A 19474-nucleotide genomic window follows, 5' to 3' on the forward strand; every position below is an offset into this window, starting at 1 on the left:
CAACACCATCCAATATGCATGGTAGAAGGGAAATTGACTTTTGATATTCTGCAATATGACTTTTGCTTGCTTTTTCATTGAGCAATGCAACAGTAGATAGTTATCAAAATATAAATTATTGAATTCAAAGTGTTTAGGTAACAAAATATGTTTCTGCCCAGTTTCGAACTGGGGACCTTTCGCGTGTGAGGCGAACGTGATAACCACTACACTACAGAAACTACATGAAAACAGAATCTCACGCCATCCAATAAAAAATGATCTTTGACATACATTATGGCATTCTGAAATAAACTTTTTATATGATTGCATTTTTATTTGGCATTTCAACCGAAAATCCCTTGATTTAAAATTCTAAAGATAACAGCATATTTCTGCCTAGTTACGAACTGGGGACCTTTTGTGTTTTAGGCGAATGTGATAACCACTACAATACAGAAACTGACTTTTGAAGATCTCATCACTATGGAGTCGGGAAGTACCATTGGCAAACCGTTTTCTTAGAATTTTTTTTTCTAAACTTATTTTTCTATTTTCTAATAATTTCTATGCTATTTTTTCCACTTTGCATTTCAAGAGGACACATTCACTTATTAATAGTTCTGATCATTGTATTTAATAAAAAAAATCTATTTTTAATGTATTTCTGACCAATTTTGAAGGGGAACCTTATGCATATTGGCTAAATGTGAATAATACTACACTACAGGTACTTCATGAATGCAACACCATCCAATATGCATGGTAGAAGGGAAATTGACTTTTGATATTCTGCAATATGATTTTTTGCTTGCTTTTTCATTAAGCAATGCAACAGTATATAGTTATCAAAATATAAATTATTGAATTCAAAGTGTTTAGGTAACAAAATATGTTTCTGCCAATTTCGAACTGGGGACCTTTCACGCGTGAGGCAAACATGAAATCACTACACTACAGATACTACATGAAAAATTTGCGACCATCATCCAATAAAAAATGATCTTTGACATTCAGTATGGCATGCTAAAATAAACTTTTTATCTGATTGTATTTTTATTGAGCATTTTACCCAAAAATTCAATGTTTTAAAATTCTAAAGCTAAAAGATTGCTTCTGCCCAGTTTCGAACTGGTGACCTTTCGCGTGTTAGGTGAACGTGATAACCACTACACTACAGAAACTGACTCTCGTGAATTCCATCACTATCTAGTCTGGAAGTACAAATGACACATGCTTTTCTTAGAAATATAATTTTTTCTAAACTTTTTTTCCTATTTTCTAATAATTTTGACGCTATTTTTCCACTTTGCATTTCAAGAGGACGCATTCACTTATTATCAATTCTGATCATTGTATTTACTAAAAAAAAATGTTTTAATGTATTTCTGACCAATTTTGAAGGGGGACCTTATGCATATTGGATAAATGTGAATAACTCTACACTACAGGTACTTCATGAATGCAACACCATCCAATATGCATGGTAGAATTGAAATTGACATTTGATATTCTGCAATATGATTTTTTGCTTGCTTTTTCATTGAGCAATGCAACAGTAGATAGTTATCAAAATATAAATTATTGAATTCAAAGTGTTTAGGTAACAAAATATGTTTCTGCCAATTTCGAACTGGGGACCTTTCACGTGTGAGGCAAACATGAAATCACTACACTACAGATACTACATGAAAAATTTGAGACCATCATCCAATAAAAAATGATCTTTGACATTCAGTATGGCATGCTAAAATAAACTTTTTATCTGATTGTATTTTTATGGAGCATTTTACCCAAAAATTAATTGTTTTAAAATTCTAAAGCTAAAAGATTGTTTCTGCCCAGTTTCAAACTGGGGATCTTTCACGTGCTAGGCGAACGTGATAACCACTACACTACAGAAACTGACTCACGTGGTCCCATCACTATCTAGTCTGGAAGTACAAATGACACATGCTTTTCTTAGAAATATAATTTTTTCTAAACTTTTTTTCCTATTTTCTAATAATTTTTACGCTATTTTTCCACTTTGCATTTCAAGAGGACACATTCACTTATTATCAATTCTGATCATTGTATTTACTAAAAAAATATTTTTTGAATGTATTTCTGACCAATTTTGAAGGGGAACCTTATGCATATTGGCTAAATGTGAATAATACTACACTACAGGTACTTCATGAATGCAACACCATCCAATATGCATGGTAGAAGGGAAATTGACTTTTGATATTCTGCAATATGATTTTTGCTTGCTTTTTCATTGAGCAATGCAACAGTATATAGTTATCAAAATATAAATTATTGAATTCAAAGTGTTTAGGTAACAAAATATGTTTCTGCCCAGTTTCGAACTGGGGACCTTTCGCGTGTGAGGCGAACGTTATAACCACTACACTACAGAAACTACAATAAAACAGCATCTCCCGCCATCCAATAAAAAATGATCTTTGACATACATTATGGCATTCTGAAATAAACTTTTTATATGATTGCATTTTTATTTGGCATTTCAACCAAAAATCCCTTGATTTAAAATTCTAAAGATAACAGCATATTTCTGCCCAGTTTCGAACTGGGGACCTTTTGTGTTTTAGGCGAATGTGATAACCACTACAATACAGAAACTGACTTTTGAAGATCTCATCACTATGGAGTCGGGAAGTACCATTGGCAAACCGTTTTCTTAGAATTTTTTTTTCTAAACTTATTTTTCTATTTTCTAATAATTTCTATGCTATTTTTTCCACTTTGCATTTCAAGAGGACACATTCACTTATTAATAGTTCTGATCATTGTATTTAATAAAAAAATCTATTTTTAATGTATTTCTGACCAATTTTGAAGGGGAACCTTATGCATATTGGCTAAATGTGAATAATACTACACTACAGGTACTTCATGAATGCAACACCATCCAATATGCATGGTAGAAGGGAAATTGACTTTTTATATTTTGCAATATGATTTTTTGCTTGCTTTTTCATTGAGCAATGCAACAGTATATAGTTATCAAAATATAAATTATTGAATTCAAAGTGTTTAGGTAACAAAATATGTTTCTGCCAATTTCGAACTGGGGACCTTTCACGCGTGAGGCAAACATGAAATCACTACACTACAGATACTACATGAAAAATTTGCGACCATCATCCAATAAAAAATGATCTTTGACATTCAGTATGGCATGCTAAAATAAACTTTTTATCTGATTGTATTTTTATTGAGCATTTTACCCAAAAATTCATTGTTTTAAAATTCTAAAGCTAAAAAATTGTTTCTGCCCAGTTTCGAACTGGGGACCTTTCGCGTGTTAGGCGAACGTGATAACCACTACACTACAGAAACTGACTCTTGTGGATCCCGTCACTATCTAGTCTGGAAGTACAAATGACACATGCTTTTCTTAAAAATATAATTTTTTTCTAAACTTTTTTTCCTATTTTCTAATAATTTTGACGCTATTTTTCCACTTTGCATTTCAAGAGGACACATTCACTTATTATCAATTCTGATCATTGTATTTACTAAAAAAATCTTTTTTGAATGTATTTCTGACCAATTTTGAAGGATGACCTTATGCATATTGGGTAAATGTGAATAACTCTACACTACAGGTACTTCATGAATGCAACACCATCCAATATGCATGGTAGAAGGGAAATTGACTTTTGATATTCTGCAATATGATTTTTGCTTGCTTTTTCATTGAGCAATGCATTAGTAGATAGTTATCAAAATATAAATTATTGAATTCAAAGTGTTTAGGTAACAAAACATGTTTCTGCCCAGTTTCGAACTGAGGACTTTTCGCGTGTGAGGCGAACGTGATAACCACTACACTACAGAAACTACATGAAAACAGAATCTCCCGCCATCCAATAAAAAATGATCTTTGACATACATTATGGTATTCTGAAATACATTTTTTATATGATTGCATTTTTATTTGGCATTTCAACCAAAAATCCCTTGTTTTAAAATTCTAAAGATAACAGCATATTTCTGCCCAGTTTCGAACTGGGGACCTTTTGTGTTTTAGGCGAATGTGATAACCACTACAATACAGAAACTGACTTTTGAAGATCTCATCACTATGGAGTCGGGAAGTACCATTGGCAAACCGTTTTCATAGAAGAAAAATTTCTAAACTTATTTTTCTATTTTCTAATAATTTCTATGCAATTTTTTCCACTTTGCATTTCAAGAAGACACATTCACTTATTAATTGTTCTGATCATTGTATTTAATAAAAAAAATCTATTTTTAATGTATTTCTAAACAATTTTGAAGGGGAACCTTATGCATATTGGCTAAATGTGAATAATACTACACTACAGGTACTTCATGAATGCAACACCATCCAATATGCATGGTAGAAGGGAAATTGACTTTTGATATTCTGCAATATGATTTTTGCTTGCTTTTTCATTGAGCAATGCAACAGTATATAGTTATCAAAATATAAATTATTGAATTCAAAGTGTTTAGGTAACAAAATATGTTTCTGACAATTTCGAACTGGGGACCTTTCACGTGTGAGGCAAACATGAAATCACTACACTAGAGATACTACATGAAACATTTGCGACCATCATCCAATAAAAAATGATCTTTGTCATTCAGTATGGCATGCTAAATTAAACTTTTTATCTGATTGTATTTTTATTGAGCATTTTACCCAAAAATTCATTGTTTTAAAATTCTAAAGCTAAAAGATTGTTTCTGCCCAGTTTCGAACTGGGGACCTTTCGCGTGTTAGGCGAATGTGATAACCACTACACTACAGAAACTGACTCTTGCGGATTTCATCACTATCTAGTCTGGAAGTACAAATGACACATGCTTTTCTTAGAAATATAATTTTTTCTAAACTTTTTTTCCTATTTTCTAATAAATTTGACGCTATTTTTCCACTTTGCATTTCAAGAGGACACATTCACTTATTATCAATTCTGATCATTGTATTTACTAAAAAAATATTTTTTGAATGTATTTCTGACCAATTTTGAAGGGGGACCTTATGCATATTGGGTAAATGTGAATAACTCTACACTACAGGTACTTCATGAATGCAACACCATCCAATATGCATGGTAGAAGGGAAATTGACTTTTGATATTCTGCAATATGATTTTTGCTTGCTTTTTCATTGAGCAATGCAACAGTAGATAGTTATCAAAATATAAATTATTGAATTCAAAGTGTTTAGGTAACAAAATATGTTTCTGCCCAGTTTCGAACTGGGGACCTTTCGCGTGTGAGGCGAACGTGATAACCACTACACTACAGAAACTACATGAAAACAGAATCTCCCGCCATCCAATAAAAAATGATCTTTGACATACATTATGGCATTCTGAAATAAACTTTTTATATGATTGCATTTTTATTTGGCATTTCAACCGAAAATCCCTTGATTAAAAATCCTAAAGATAACAGCATATTTCTGCCTAATTTCGAACTGGGGACCTTTTGTGTTTTAGGCGAATGTGATAACCACTACAATACAGAAACAGACTTTTGAAGATCTCATCACTATGGAGTCGGGAAGTACCATTGGCAAACCGTTTTCTTAGAATTTTTTTTTCTAAACTTATTTTTCTATTTTCTAATAATTTCTATGCTATTTTTTCTACTTTGCATTTCAAGAGGACACATTCACTTATTAATAGTTCTGATCATTGTATTTAATAAAAAAATCTATTTTTAATGTATTTCTGACCAATTTTGAAGGGGAACCTTATGCATATTGGCTAAATGTGAATAATACTACACTACAGGTACTTCATGAATGCAACACCATCCAATATGCATGGTAGAAGGGAAATTGACTTTTGATATTCTGCAATATGATTTTTTGCTTGCTTTTTCATTGAGCAATGCAACAGTATATAGTTATCAAAATATAAATTATTGAATTCAAAGTGTTTAGGTAACAAAATATGTTTCTGCCAATTTCGAACTGGGGACCTTTCACGCGTGAGGCAAACATGAAATCACTACACTACAGATACTACATGAAAAATTTGCGACCATCATCCAATAAAAAATGATCTTTGACATTCAGTATGGCATGCTAAAATAAACTTTTTATCTGATTGTATTTTTATTGAGCATTTTACCCAAAAATTCATTGTTTTAAAATTCTAAAGCTAAAAGATTGTTTCTGCCCAGTTTCGAACTGGGGACCTTTCGCGTGTTAGGCGAACGTGATAACCACTACACTACAGAAACTGACTCTCGTGAATTCCATCACTATCTAGTCTGGAAGTACAAATGACACATGCTTTTCTTAGAAATATAATTTTTTCTAAACTTTTTTTCCTATTTTCTAATAATTTTGACGCTATTTTTCCACTTTGCATTTCAAGAGGACACATTCACTTATTATCAATTCTGATCATTGTATTTACTAAAAAAAAAAATTTTTAATGTATTTCTGACCAATTTTGAAGGGGGACCTTATGCATTTTGGATAAATGTGAATAACTCTACACTACAGGTACTTCATGAATGCAACACCATCCAATATGCATGGTAGAATTGAAACTGACTTTTGATATTCTGCAATATGATTTTTTGCTTGCTTTTTCATTGAGCAATGCAACAGTAGATAGTTATCAAAATATAAATTATTGAATTCAAAGTGTTTAGGTAACAAAATATGTTTCTGCCAATTTCGAACTGGGGACCTTTCACGTGTGAGGCAAACATGAAATCACTACACTACAGATACTACATGAAAAATTTGCGACCATCATCCAATAAAAAATGATCTTTGACATTCAGTATGGCATGCCAAAATAAACTTTTTATCTGATTGTATTTTTATTGAGCATTTTACCCAAAAATTCATTGTTTTAAAATTCTAAAGCTAAAAGATTGTTTCTGCCCAGTTTCGAACTGGGGACCTTTCGCGTGTTAGGCGAACGTGATAACCACTACACTACAGAAACTGACTCTTGCGGATTTCCTCACTATCTAGTCTGGAAGTACAAATGACACATGCTTTTCTTAGAAATATAATTTTTTCTAAACTTTTTTCCTATTTTCTAATAATTTTGACGCTATTTTTCCACTTTGCATTTCAAGAGGACACATTCACTTATTATCAATTCTGATCATTGTATTTACTAAAAAAATATTTTTTGAATGTATTTCTGACCAATTTTGAAGGGGGACCTTATGCATATTGGGTAAATGTGAATAACTCTACACTACAGGTACTTCATGAATGCAACACCATCCAATATGCATGGTAGAAGGGAAATTGACTTTTGATATTCTGCAATATGACTTTTGCTTGCTTTTTCATTGAGCAATGCAACAGTAGATAGTTATCAAAATATAAATTATTGAATTCAAAGTGTTTAGGTAACAAAATATGTTTCTGCCCAGTTTCGAACTGGGGACCTTTCGCGTGTGAGGCGAACGTGATAACCACTACACTACAGAAACTACATGAAAACAGAATCTCACGCCATCCAATAAAAAATGATCTTTGACATACATTATGGCATTCTGAAAAAACTTTTTATATGATTGCATTTTTATTTGGCATTTCAACCGAAAATCCCTTGATTTAAAATTCTAAAGATAACAGCATATTTCTGCCTAGTTTCGAACTGGGGACCTTTTGTGTTTTAGGCGAATGTGATAACCACTACAATACAGAAACTGACTTTTGAAGATCTCATCACTATGGAGTCGGGAAGTACCATTGGCAAACCGTTTTCTTAGAATTTTTTTTTCTAAACTTATTTTTCTATTTTCTAATAATTTCTATGCTATTTTTTCCACTTTGCATTTCAAGAGGACACATTCACTTATTAATAGTTCTGATCATTGTATTTAATAAAAAAAATCTATTTTAATGTATTTCTGACCAATTTTGAAGGGGAACCTTATGCATATTGGCTAAATGTGAATAATACTACACTACAGGTACTTCATGAATGCAACACCATCCAATATGCATGGTAGAAGGGAAATTGACTTTTGATATTCTGCAATATGATTTTTTGCTTGCTTTTTCATTAAGCAATGCAACAGTATATAGTTATCAAAATATAAATTATTGAATTCAAAGTGTTTAGGTAACAAAATATGTTTCTGCCAATTTCGAACTGGGGACCTTTCACGCGTGAGGCAAACATGAAATCACTACACTACAGATACTACATGAAAAATTTGCGACCATCATCCAATAAAAAATGATCTTTGACATTCAGTATGGCATGCTAAAATAAACTTTTTATCTGATTGTATTTTTATTGAGCATTTTACCCAAAAATTCATTGTTTTAAAATTCTAAAGCTAAAAGATTGCTTCTGCCCAGTTTCGAACTGGTGACCTTTCGCGTGTTAGGTGAACGTGATAACCACTACACTACAGAAACTGACTCTCGTGAATTCCATCACTATCTAGTCTGGAAGTACAAATGACACATGCTTTTCTTAGAAATATAATTTTTTCTAAACTTTTTTTCCTATTTTCTAATAATTTTGACGCTATTTTTCCACTTTGCATTTCAAGAGGACACATTCACTTATTATCAATTCTGATCATTGTATTTACTAAAAAAAAATGTTTTAATGTATTTCTGACCAATTTTGAAGGGGGACCTTATGCATATTGGATAAATGTGAATAACTCTACACTACAGGTACTTCATGAATGCAACACCATCCAATATGCATGGTAGAATTGAAATTGACTTTTGATATTCTGCAATATGATTTTTTGCTTGCTTTTTCATTGAGCAATGCAACAGTAGATAGTTATCAAAATATAAATTATTGAATTCAAAGTGTTTAGGTAACAAAATATGTTTCTGCCAATTTCGAACTGGGGACCTTTCACGTGTGAGGCAAACATGAAATCACTACACTACAGATACTACATGAAAAATTTGAGACCATCATCCAATAAAAAATGATCTTTGACATTCAGTATGGCATGCTAAAATAAACTTTTTATCTGATTGTATTTTTATTGAGCATTTTACCCAAAAATTAATTGTTTTAAAATTCTAAAGCTAAAAGATTGTTTCTGCCCAGTTTCGAACTGGGGACCTTTCGCGTGTTAGGCGAACGTGATAACCACTACACTACAGAAACTGACTCTTGTGGATTCTATCACTATCTAGTCTGGAAGTACAAATGACACATGCTTTTCTTAGAAAAATAATTTTTTCTAAACTTTTTTTTCCTATTTTCTAATAATTTTGACGCTATTTTTCCACTTTGCATTTCAAGAGGACACATTCACTTATTATCAATTCTGATCATTGTATTTACTAAAAAAAAATTTTTTTTTATGTATTTCTGACCAATTTTGAAGGGGGACCTTATGCATATTGGATAAATGTGAATAACTCTACACTACAGGTACTTCATGAATGCAACACCATCCAATATGCATGGTAGAAGGGAAATTTACTTTTGATATTCTGCAATATGATTTTTGCTTGCTTTTTCATTGAGCAATGCAACAGTAGATAGTTATCAAAATATAAATTATTGAATTCAAAGTGTTTAGGTAACAAAATATGTTTCTGCCCAGTTTCGAACTGGGGACCTTTCGCGTGTGGGCGAACGTGATAACCACTACACTACAGAAACTACATGAAAACAGAATCTCCCGCCATCCAATAAAAAATGATCTTTGACATACATTACGGCATTCTGAAATAAACTTTTTATATGATTGCATTTTTATTTGGCATTTCAACCGAAAATCCCTTGATTTAAAATTCTAAAGATAACAGCATATTTCTGCTTAGTTTCGAACTGGGGACCTTTTGTGTTTTAGGCGAATGTGATAACCACTACAATACAGAAACTGACTTTTGAAGATCTCATCACTATGGAGTCGGGAAGTACCATTGGCAAACCGTTTTCTTAGAAATTTTTTTTCTAAACTAATTTTTCTATTTTCTAATAATTTCTATGCTATTTTTTCCACTTTGCATTTCAAGAGGACACATTCACTTATTAATAGTTCTGATCATTGTATTTAATAAAAAAATCTATTTTTAATGTATTTCTGACCAATTTTGAAGGGGAACCTTATGCATATTGGCTAAATGTGAATAATACTACACTACAGGTACTTCATGAATGCAACACCATCCAATATGCATGGTAGAAGGGAAATTGACTTTTGATATTCTGCAATATGATTTTTTGCTTGCTTTTTCATTGAGCAATGCAACAGTATATAGTTATCAAAATATAAATTATTGAATTCAAAGTGTTTAGGTAACAAAATATGTTTCTGCCAATTTCGAACTGGGGAACTTTCACGCGTGAGGCAAACATGAAATCACTACACTACAGATACTACATGAAAAATTTGCGACCATCATCCAATAAAAAATGATCTTTGACATTCAGTATGGCATGCTAAAATAAACTTTTTATCTGATTGTATTTTTATTGAGCATTTTACCCAAAAATTCATTGTTTTAAAATTCTAAAGCTAAAAGACTGTTTCTGCCCAGTTTCGAACTGGGGACCTTTCGCGTGTTAGGCGAACGTGATAACCACTACACTACAGAAACTGACTCTCGTGAATCCCATCACTATCTAGTCTGGAAGTACAAATTACACATGCTTTTCTTAGAAATATAATTTTTTCTAAACTTTTTTTCCTATTTTCTAATAATTTTGATGCTATTTTTCCACTTTGCATTTCAAGAGGACACATTCACTTATTATCAATTCTGATCATTGTATTTACTAAAAAAAAATTTTTTTTAATGTATTTCTGACCAATTTTGAAGGGGGACCTTATGCATATTGGATAAATGTGAATAACTCTACACTACAGGTACTTCATGAATGCAACACCATCCAATATGCATGGTAGAATTGAAATTGACTTTTGATATTCTGCAATATGATTTTTTGCTTGCTTTTTCATTGAGCAATGCAACAGTAGATAGTTATCAAAATATAAATTATTGAATTCAAAGTGTTTAGGTAACAAAATATGTTTCTGCCACTTTTGAACTGGGGACCTTTCACGTGTGAGGCAAACATGAAATCACTACACTACAGATACTACATGAAAAATTTGAGACCATCATCCAATAAAAAATGATCTTTGACATTCAGTATGGCATGCTAAAATAAACTTTTTATCTGATTGTATTTTATTGAGCATTTTACCCAAAAATTAATTGTTTTAAAATTCTAAAGCTAAAAGATTGTTTCTGCCCAGTTTCGAACTGGGAATCTTTCACGTGTTAGGCGAACGTGATAACCACTACACTACAGAAACTGACTCACGTGGTCCCATCACTATCTAGTCTGGAAGTACAAATGACACATGCTTTTCTTAGAAATATAATTTTTTCTAAACTTTTTTTCCTATTTTCTAATAATTTTGACGCTATTTTTCCACTTTGCATTTCAAGAGGACACATTCACTTATTATCAATTCTGATCATTGTATTTACTAAAAAAATATTTTTTGAATGTATTTCTGACCAATTTTGAAGGGGGACCTTATGCATATTGGGTAAATGTGAATAACTCTACACTACAGGTACTTCATGAATGCAACACCATCCAATATGCATGGTAGAAGGGAAATTGACTTTTGATATTCTGCAATATGATTTTTGCTTGCTTTTTCATTGAGCAATGCAACAGTAGATAGTTATCAAAATATAAATTATTGAATTCAAAGTGTTTAGGTAACAAAATATGTTTCTGCCCAGTTTCGAACTGGGGACCTTTCACGTGTGAGGCGAACGTGATAACCACTACACTACAGAAACTACAATGAAACAGCATCTCCCGCCATCCAATAAAAAATGATCTTTGACATACATTATGACATTCTGAAATAAACTTTTTATATGATTGCATTTTTATTTGGCATTTCAACCAAAAATCCCTTGTTTTAAAATTCTAAAGATAACAGCATATTTCTGCCCAGTTTCGAACTGGGGACCTTTTGTGTTTTAGGCGAATGTGATAACCACTACAATACAGAAACTGACTTTTGAAGATCTCATCACTATGGAGTCGGGAAGTACCATTGGCAAACCGTTTTCTTAGAATTTTTTTTTCTAAACTTATTTTTCTATTTTCTAATAATTTCTATGCTATTTTTTCCACTTTGCATCTCAAGAGGACACATTCACTTATTAATAGTTATGATCATTGTATTTAATAAAAAAATCTATTTTTAATGTATTTCTGACCAATTTTGAAGGGGAACCTTATGCATATTGGCTAAATGTGAATAATACTACACTACAGGTACTTCATGAATGCAACACCATCCAATATGCATGGTAGAAGGGAAATTGACTTTTGATATTCTGCAATATGATTTTTTGCTTGCTTTTTCATTGAGCAATGCAACAGTAGATAGTTATCAAAATATAAATTATTGAATTCAAAGTGTTTAGGTAACAAAATATGTTTCTGCCAATTTCGAACTGGGGACCTTTCACGTGTGAGGTAAACATGAAATCACTACACTACAGATACTACATGAAAAATTTGAGACCATCATCCAATAAAAAATGATCTTTGATATTCAGTATGGCATGCTAAAATAAACTTTTTATCTGATTGTATTTTTATTGAGCATTTTACCCAAAAATTCATTGTTTTAAAATTCTAAAGCTAAAAGATTGTTTCTGCCCAGTTTCGAACTGGGGACCTTTCGCGTGTTATGCGAACGTGATAACCACTACACTACAGAAACTGACACTTGTGGATTCCATCACTATCTAGCCTGGAAGTACAAATGACACATGCTTTTCTTAGAAATATAATTTTTTCTAAACTTTTTTTCCTATTTTCTAATAATTTTGACGCTATTTTTCCACTTTGCATTTCAAGAGGACACATTCACTTATTATCAATTCTGATCATTGTATTTACTAAAAAAATTTTTTTTTATGTATTTCTGACCAATTTTGAAGGGGGACCTTATGCATATTGGGTGAATGTGAATAACTCTACACTACAGGTACTTCATGAATGCAACACCATCCAATATGCATGGTAGAAGGGAAATTGACTTTTGATATTCTGCAATATGATTTTTGCTTGCTTTTTCATTGAGCAATGCAACAGTAGATAGTTATCAAAATATAAATTATTGAATTCAAAGTGTTTAGGTAACAAAATATGTTTCTGCCCAGTTTCGAACTGGGGACCTTTCGCGTGTGAGGCGAACGTGATAACCACTACACTACAGAAACTACATGAAAACAGAATCTCCCGCCATCCAATAAAAAATGATCTTTGACATACATTATGGCATTCTGAAATAAACTTTTTATATGATTGCATTTTTATTTGGCATTTCAACCGAAAATCCCTTGATTTAAAATTCTAAAGATAACAGCATATTTCTGCCTAGTTTCGAACTGGGGACCTTTTGTGTTTTAGGCGAATGTGATAACCACTACAATACAGAAACTGACTTTTGAAGATCTCATCACTATGGAGTCGGGAAGTACCATTGGCAAACCGTTTTCTTAGAATTTTTTTTTCTAAACTTATTTTTCTATTTTCTAATAATTTCTATGCTATTTTTTCCACTTTGCATTTCAAGAGGACACATTCACTTATTAATAGTTCTGATCATTGTATTTAATAAAAAAATCTATTTTTAATGTATTTCTGACCAATTTTGAAGGGGAACCTTATGCATATTGGCTAAATGTGAATAATACTACACTACAGGTACTTCATGAATGCAACACCATCCAATATGCATGGTAGAAGGGAAATTGACTTTTGATATTCTGCAATATGATTTTTTGCTTGCTTTTTCATTGAGCAATGCAACAGTATATAGTTATCAAAATATAAATTATTGAATTCAAAGTGTTTAGGTAACAAAATATGTTTCTGCCAATTTCGAACTGGGGACCTTTCACGCGTGAGGCAAACATGAAATCACTACACTACAGATACTACATGAAAAATTTGCGACCATCATCCAGTAAAAAATGATCTTTGACATTCAGTATGGCATGCTAAAATAAACTTTTTATCTGATTGTATTTTTATTGAGCATTTTACCCAAAAATTAATTGGTTTAAAATTCTACAGCTAAAAGATTGTTTCTGCCCAGTTTCGAACTGGGGACCTTTCGCGTGTTAGGCGAACGTGATAACCACTACACTACAGAAACTGACTCTCGTGAATTTCATCACTATCTAGTCTGGATGTACACATGACACATGCTTTTCTTAGAAATATAATTATTTCTAAACTTTTTTTCCTATTTTCTAATAATTTTGACGCTATTTTTCCACTTTGCATTTCAAGAGGACACATTCACTTATTATCAATTCTGATCATTGTATTTACTAAAAAAAATTTTTTTAATGTATTTCTGACCAATTTTGAAGGGGGACCTTATGCATATTGGATAAATGTGAATAACTCTACACTACAGGTACTTCATGAATGCAACACCATCCAATATGCATGGTAGAATTGAAACTGACTTTTGATATTCTGCAATATGATTTTTTGCTTGCTTTTTCATTGAGCAATGCAACAGTAGATAGTTATCAAAATATAAATTATTGAATTCAAAGTGTTTAGGTAACAAAATATGTTTCTGCCAATTTCGAACTGGGGACCTTTCACGTGTGAGGCAAACATGAAATCACTACACTACAGATACTACATGAAAAATTTGAGACCATCATCCAATAAAAAATGATCTTTGACATTCAGTATGGCATGCTAAAATAAACTTTTTATCTGATTGTATTTTTATTGAGCATTTTACCCAAAAATTAATTGTTTTAAAATTCTAAAGCTAAAAGATTGTTTCTGCCCAGTTTCGAACTGGGGATCTTTCACGTGTTAGGCGAACGTGATAACCACTACACTACAGAAACTGACTCGCGTGGTCCCATCACTATCTAGTCTGGAAGTACAAATGACACATGCTTTTCTTAGAAATATAAATTTTTCTAAACTTTTTTTCCTATTTTCTAATAATTTTGACGCTATTTTTCCACTTTGCATTTCAAGAGGACACATTCACTTATTATCAATTCTGATCATTGTATTTAATAAAAAAATATTTTTTGAATGTATTTCTGACCACTTTTGAAGGGGGACCTTATGCATATTGGGTAAATGTGAATAACTCTACACTACAGGTACTTCATGAATGCAACACCATCCAATATGCATGGTAGAAGGGAAATTGACTTTTGATATTCTGCAATATGATTTTTGCTTGCTTTTTCATTGAGCAATGCAACAGTAGATAGTTATCAAAATATAAATTATTGAATTCAAAGTGTTTAGGTAACAAAATATGTTTCTGCCCAGTTTCGAACTGGGGACCTCTCGCGTGTGAGGCGAACGTGATAACCACTACACTACAGAAACTACAATGAAACAGCATCTCCCGCCATCCAATAAAAAATGATCTTTGACATACATTATGGCATTCTGAAATAAACTTTTTATATGATTGCATTTTTATTTGGCATTTCAACCAAAAATCCCTTGTTTTAAAATTCTAAAGATAACAGCATATTTCTGCCCAGTTTCGAACTGGGGACCTTTTGTGTTTTAGGCGAATGTGATAACCACTACAATACAGAAACTGACTTTTGAAGATCTCATCACTATGGAGTCGGGAAGTACCATTGGCAAACCGTTTTCTTAGAATTTTTTTTTCTAAACTTATTTTTCTATTTTCTAATAATTTCTATGCTATTTTTTCCGCTTTGCATCTCAAGAAGACACGTTCACTTATTAATAGTTCTGATCATTGTATTTAATAAAAAAATCTATTTTTAATGTATTTCTGACCAATTTTGAAGGGGAACCTTATGCATATTGGCTAAATGTGAATAATACTACACTACAGTTACTTCATGAATGCAACACCATCCAATATGCATGGTAGAAGGGAAATTGACTTTTGATATTCTAAAATATGATTTTTTGCTTGCTTTTTCATTGAGCAATGCAACAGTATATAGTTATCAAAATATAAATTATTGAATTCAAAGTGTTTAGGTAACAAAATATGTTTCTGCCAATTTCGAACTGGGGACCTTTCACGTGTGAGGCAAACATGAAATCACTACACTACAGATACTACATGAAAAATTTGCGACCATCATCCAATAAAAAATGATCTTTGACATTCAGTATGGCATGCTAAAATAAACTTTTTATCTGATTGTATTTTTATTGAGCATTTTACCCAAAAATTCATTGTTTTAAAATTCTAAAGCTAAAAGATTGTTTCTGCCCAGTTTCGAACTGGGGACCATTCGCGTGTTAGGCGAACGTGATAACCACTACACTACAGAAACTGAGTCTTGTGCATCACATCACTATCTAGTCTGGAAGTACAAATGACACATGCTTTTCTTAGAAATATAATTTTTTCTAAACTTTTTTTTCCTATTTTCTAATAATTTTGACGCTATTTTTCCACTTTGCATTTCAAGAGGACACATTCACTTATTATCATTCTGATCATTGTATTTACTAAAAAAATCTTTTTTGAATGTATTTCTGACCAATTTTGAAGGGGGACCTTATGCATATTGGGTAAATGTGAATAACTCTACACTACATGTACTTCATGAATGCAACACCATCCAATATGCATGGTAGAAGGGAAATTTACTTTTGATATTCTGCAATATGATTTTTGTTTGTTTTTCATTGAGCAATGCAACAGTAGATAGTTATCAAAATATAAATTATTGAATTCAAAGTGTTTAGGTAACAAAATATGTTTCTGCCCAGTTTCGAACTGGGGACCTTTCGCGTGTGAGGCGAACGTGATAACCACTACACTACAGAAACTACATGAAAACAGAATCTCCCGCCATCCAATAAAAAATGATCTTTGACATACATTATGGCATTCTGAAATAAACTTTTTATATGATTGCATTTTTATTTGGCATTTCAACCAAAAATAGCTTGATTTAAAATTCTAAAGATAACAGCATATTTCTGCCTAGTTTCGAACTGGGGACCTTTTGTGTTTTAGGCGAATGTGATAACCACTACAATACAGAAACTGACTTTTGAAGATCTCATCACTATGGAGTCGGGAAGTACCATTGGCAAACCGTTTTCTTAGAATTTTTTTTTCTAAACTTATTTTTCTATTTTCTAATAATTTCTATGCTATTTTTTCCACTTTGCATTTCAAGAGGACACATTCACTTATTAATAGTTCTGATCATTGTATTTAATAAAAAAATCTATTTTTAATGTATTTCTGACCAATTTTGAAGGGGAACCTTATGCATATTGGCTAAATGTGAATAATACTACACTACAGGTACTTCATGAATGCAACACCATCCAATATGCATGGTAGAATTGAAATTGACTTTTGATATTCTGCAATATGATTTTTTGCTTGCTTTTTCATTGAGCAATGCAACAGTAGATAGTTATCAAAATATAAATTATTGAATTCAAAGTGTTTAGGTAACAAAATATGTTTCTGCCAATTTCGAACTGGGGACCTTTCACGTGTGAGGCAAACATGAAATCACTACACTACAGATACTACATGAAAAATTTGAGACCATCATCCAATAAAAAATGATCTTTGACATTCAGTATGGCATGCTAAAATAAACTTTTTATCTGATTGTATTTTTATTGAGCATTTTACCCAAAAATTAATTGTTTTAAAATTCTAAAGCTAAAAGATTGTTTCTGCCCAGTTTTGAACTGGGGATCTTTCACATGTTAGGCGAACGTGATAACCACTACACTACAGAAACTGACTCGCGTGGTCCCATCACTATCTAGTCTGGAAGTACAAATGACACATGCTTTTCTTAGAAATATAATTTTTTCTAACTTTTTTTCCTATTTTCTAATAATTTTGACGCTATTTTTCCACTTTGCATTTCAAGAGGATACATTCACTTATTATCAATTCTGATCATTGTATTTACTAAAAAAATCTTTTTTGAATGTATTTCTGACCAATTTTGAAGGGGGACCTTATGCATATTGGGTAAATGTGAATAACTCTACACTACAGGTACTTCATGAATGCACCACCATCCAATATGCATGGTAGAAGGGAAATTGACTTTTGATATTCTGCAATATGATTTTTGCTTGCTTTTTCATTGAGCAATGCAACAGTAGATAGTTATCAAAATATAAATTATTGAATTCAAAGTGTTTAGGTAACAAAACATGTTTCTGCCCAGTTTCGAACTGGGGACCTTTCGCGTGTGAGGCAAATGTGATAACCACTACACTACAGAAACTACAATGAAACAGCATCTCCCGCCATCCAATAAAAAATGATCTTTGACATACATTATGCCATTCTGAAATAAACTTTTTATATGATTGCATTTTTATTTGGCATTTCAACCAAAAATCCCTTGATTTAAAATTCTAAAGATAACAGCATATTTCTGCCCAGTTTCGAACTGGGGACCTTTTGTGTTTTAGGCGAATGTGATAACCACTACAATACAGAAACTGACTTTTGAAGATCTCATCACTATGGAGTCGGGAAGTACCATTGGCAAACCGTTTTCTTAGAATTTTTTTTTCTAAACTTATTTTTCTATTTTCTAATAATATCTCTGCTATTTTTTCCACTTTGCATCTCAAGAGGACACATTCACTTATTAATAGTTCTGATCATTGTATTTAATAAAAAAATCTATTTTTAATGTATTTCTGACCAATTTTGAAGGGGAACCTTATGCATATTGGCTAAATGTGAATAATACTACACTACAGGTACTTCATGAATGCAACACCATCCAATATGCATGGTAGAAGGGAAATTGACTTTTGATATTCTGCAATATGATTTTTTGCTTGCTTTTTCATTGAGCAATGCAACAGTATATAGTTATCAAAATATAAATTATTGAATTCAAAGTGTTTAGGTAACAAAATATGTTTCTGCCAATTTCGAACAGGGGACCTTTCACGTGTGAGGCAAACATGAAATCACTACACTACAGATACTACATGAAAAATTTGCGACCATCATCCAATAAAAAATTATCTTTGACATTCAGTATGGCATGCTAAAATAAACTTTTTATCTGATTGTATTTTTTTTGAGCATTTTACCTAAAAATTCATTGTTTTAAAATTCTAAAGCTAAAAGATTGTTTCTGCCCAGTTTCGAACTGGGGACCTTTTGCGTGTTAGGTGAACGTGATAACCACTACACTACAGAAACTGACTCTCGTGAATTCCATCACTATCTAGTCTGGAAGTACAAATGACACATGCTTTTCTTAGAAATATAATTTTTTCTAAACTTTTTTTCCTATTTTCTAATAATTTTGACGCTATTTTTCCACTTTGCATTTCAAGAGGACACATTCACTTATTATCAATTCTGATCATTGTATTTACTAAAAAAATCTTTTTTGAATGTATTTCTGACCAATTTTGAAGGGGGACCTTATGCATATTGGATAAATGTGAATAACTCTACACTACAGGTA

At 31.8% G+C, this 19474-nt stretch overlaps 26 non-coding genes across 26 annotated transcripts; all 26 read right to left on the minus strand.

The window, feature by feature from the left end:
• Positions 1-148: 148 nt before the first annotated feature.
• TRNAV-CAC (transfer RNA valine (anticodon CAC)) lies at positions 149-221 on the minus strand. The gene has a single exon. It is a non-coding gene; the product is annotated as a tRNA-Val (tRNA).
• An 869-nt stretch (positions 222-1090) lies between these two features.
• Positions 1091-1163, minus strand: TRNAV-AAC (transfer RNA valine (anticodon AAC)). The gene has a single exon. It is a non-coding gene; the product is annotated as a tRNA-Val (tRNA).
• A 648-nt stretch (positions 1164-1811) lies between these two features.
• Positions 1812-1884, minus strand: TRNAA-AGC (transfer RNA alanine (anticodon AGC)). The gene has a single exon. It is a non-coding gene; the product is annotated as a tRNA-Ala (tRNA).
• A 429-nt stretch (positions 1885-2313) lies between these two features.
• Positions 2314-2386, minus strand: TRNAV-CAC (transfer RNA valine (anticodon CAC)). Its single transcript has one exon. It is a non-coding gene; the product is annotated as a tRNA-Val (tRNA).
• Positions 2387-3254: 868 nt separating this feature from the next.
• On the minus strand, positions 3255-3327 carry TRNAV-AAC (transfer RNA valine (anticodon AAC)). Its single transcript has one exon. It is a non-coding gene; the product is annotated as a tRNA-Val (tRNA).
• Positions 3328-3758: 431 nt separating this feature from the next.
• On the minus strand, positions 3759-3831 carry TRNAV-CAC (transfer RNA valine (anticodon CAC)). The gene has a single exon. It is a non-coding gene; the product is annotated as a tRNA-Val (tRNA).
• Positions 3832-4699: 868 nt separating this feature from the next.
• Positions 4700-4772, minus strand: TRNAV-AAC (transfer RNA valine (anticodon AAC)). The gene has a single exon. It is a non-coding gene; the product is annotated as a tRNA-Val (tRNA).
• Positions 4773-5202: 430 nt separating this feature from the next.
• On the minus strand, positions 5203-5275 carry TRNAV-CAC (transfer RNA valine (anticodon CAC)). Its single transcript has one exon. It is a non-coding gene; the product is annotated as a tRNA-Val (tRNA).
• An 868-nt stretch (positions 5276-6143) lies between these two features.
• Positions 6144-6216, minus strand: TRNAV-AAC (transfer RNA valine (anticodon AAC)). The gene has a single exon. It is a non-coding gene; the product is annotated as a tRNA-Val (tRNA).
• A 649-nt stretch (positions 6217-6865) lies between these two features.
• Positions 6866-6938, minus strand: TRNAV-AAC (transfer RNA valine (anticodon AAC)). Its single transcript has one exon. It is a non-coding gene; the product is annotated as a tRNA-Val (tRNA).
• A 429-nt stretch (positions 6939-7367) lies between these two features.
• TRNAV-CAC (transfer RNA valine (anticodon CAC)) lies at positions 7368-7440 on the minus strand. Its single transcript has one exon. It is a non-coding gene; the product is annotated as a tRNA-Val (tRNA).
• An 867-nt stretch (positions 7441-8307) lies between these two features.
• On the minus strand, positions 8308-8380 carry TRNAV-AAC (transfer RNA valine (anticodon AAC)). Its single transcript has one exon. It is a non-coding gene; the product is annotated as a tRNA-Val (tRNA).
• A 648-nt stretch (positions 8381-9028) lies between these two features.
• On the minus strand, positions 9029-9101 carry TRNAV-AAC (transfer RNA valine (anticodon AAC)). The gene has a single exon. It is a non-coding gene; the product is annotated as a tRNA-Val (tRNA).
• A 1372-nt stretch (positions 9102-10473) lies between these two features.
• Positions 10474-10546, minus strand: TRNAV-AAC (transfer RNA valine (anticodon AAC)). Its single transcript has one exon. It is a non-coding gene; the product is annotated as a tRNA-Val (tRNA).
• Positions 10547-11195: 649 nt separating this feature from the next.
• TRNAV-AAC (transfer RNA valine (anticodon AAC)) lies at positions 11196-11268 on the minus strand. The gene has a single exon. It is a non-coding gene; the product is annotated as a tRNA-Val (tRNA).
• A 429-nt stretch (positions 11269-11697) lies between these two features.
• TRNAV-CAC (transfer RNA valine (anticodon CAC)) lies at positions 11698-11770 on the minus strand. Its single transcript has one exon. It is a non-coding gene; the product is annotated as a tRNA-Val (tRNA).
• Positions 11771-12638: 868 nt separating this feature from the next.
• TRNAV-AAC (transfer RNA valine (anticodon AAC)) lies at positions 12639-12711 on the minus strand. The gene has a single exon. It is a non-coding gene; the product is annotated as a tRNA-Val (tRNA).
• A 429-nt stretch (positions 12712-13140) lies between these two features.
• Positions 13141-13213, minus strand: TRNAV-CAC (transfer RNA valine (anticodon CAC)). Its single transcript has one exon. It is a non-coding gene; the product is annotated as a tRNA-Val (tRNA).
• Positions 13214-14081: 868 nt separating this feature from the next.
• TRNAV-AAC (transfer RNA valine (anticodon AAC)) lies at positions 14082-14154 on the minus strand. The gene has a single exon. It is a non-coding gene; the product is annotated as a tRNA-Val (tRNA).
• Positions 14155-14802: 648 nt separating this feature from the next.
• Positions 14803-14875, minus strand: TRNAV-AAC (transfer RNA valine (anticodon AAC)). Its single transcript has one exon. It is a non-coding gene; the product is annotated as a tRNA-Val (tRNA).
• Positions 14876-15304: 429 nt separating this feature from the next.
• On the minus strand, positions 15305-15377 carry TRNAV-CAC (transfer RNA valine (anticodon CAC)). The gene has a single exon. It is a non-coding gene; the product is annotated as a tRNA-Val (tRNA).
• An 868-nt stretch (positions 15378-16245) lies between these two features.
• TRNAV-AAC (transfer RNA valine (anticodon AAC)) lies at positions 16246-16318 on the minus strand. The gene has a single exon. It is a non-coding gene; the product is annotated as a tRNA-Val (tRNA).
• A 429-nt stretch (positions 16319-16747) lies between these two features.
• TRNAV-CAC (transfer RNA valine (anticodon CAC)) lies at positions 16748-16820 on the minus strand. The gene has a single exon. It is a non-coding gene; the product is annotated as a tRNA-Val (tRNA).
• Positions 16821-17688: 868 nt separating this feature from the next.
• On the minus strand, positions 17689-17761 carry TRNAV-AAC (transfer RNA valine (anticodon AAC)). The gene has a single exon. It is a non-coding gene; the product is annotated as a tRNA-Val (tRNA).
• Positions 17762-18189: 428 nt separating this feature from the next.
• Positions 18190-18262, minus strand: TRNAV-CAC (transfer RNA valine (anticodon CAC)). The gene has a single exon. It is a non-coding gene; the product is annotated as a tRNA-Val (tRNA).
• Positions 18263-19130: 868 nt separating this feature from the next.
• Positions 19131-19203, minus strand: TRNAV-AAC (transfer RNA valine (anticodon AAC)). The gene has a single exon. It is a non-coding gene; the product is annotated as a tRNA-Val (tRNA).
• Positions 19204-19474: the final 271 nt, after the last annotated feature.

This window comes from Pseudophryne corroboree, chromosome 4, assembly GCF_028390025.1.
Source record: "Pseudophryne corroboree isolate aPseCor3 chromosome 4, aPseCor3.hap2, whole genome shotgun sequence".
Taxonomy (NCBI): Eukaryota; Metazoa; Chordata; class Amphibia; order Anura; family Myobatrachidae; genus Pseudophryne; species Pseudophryne corroboree.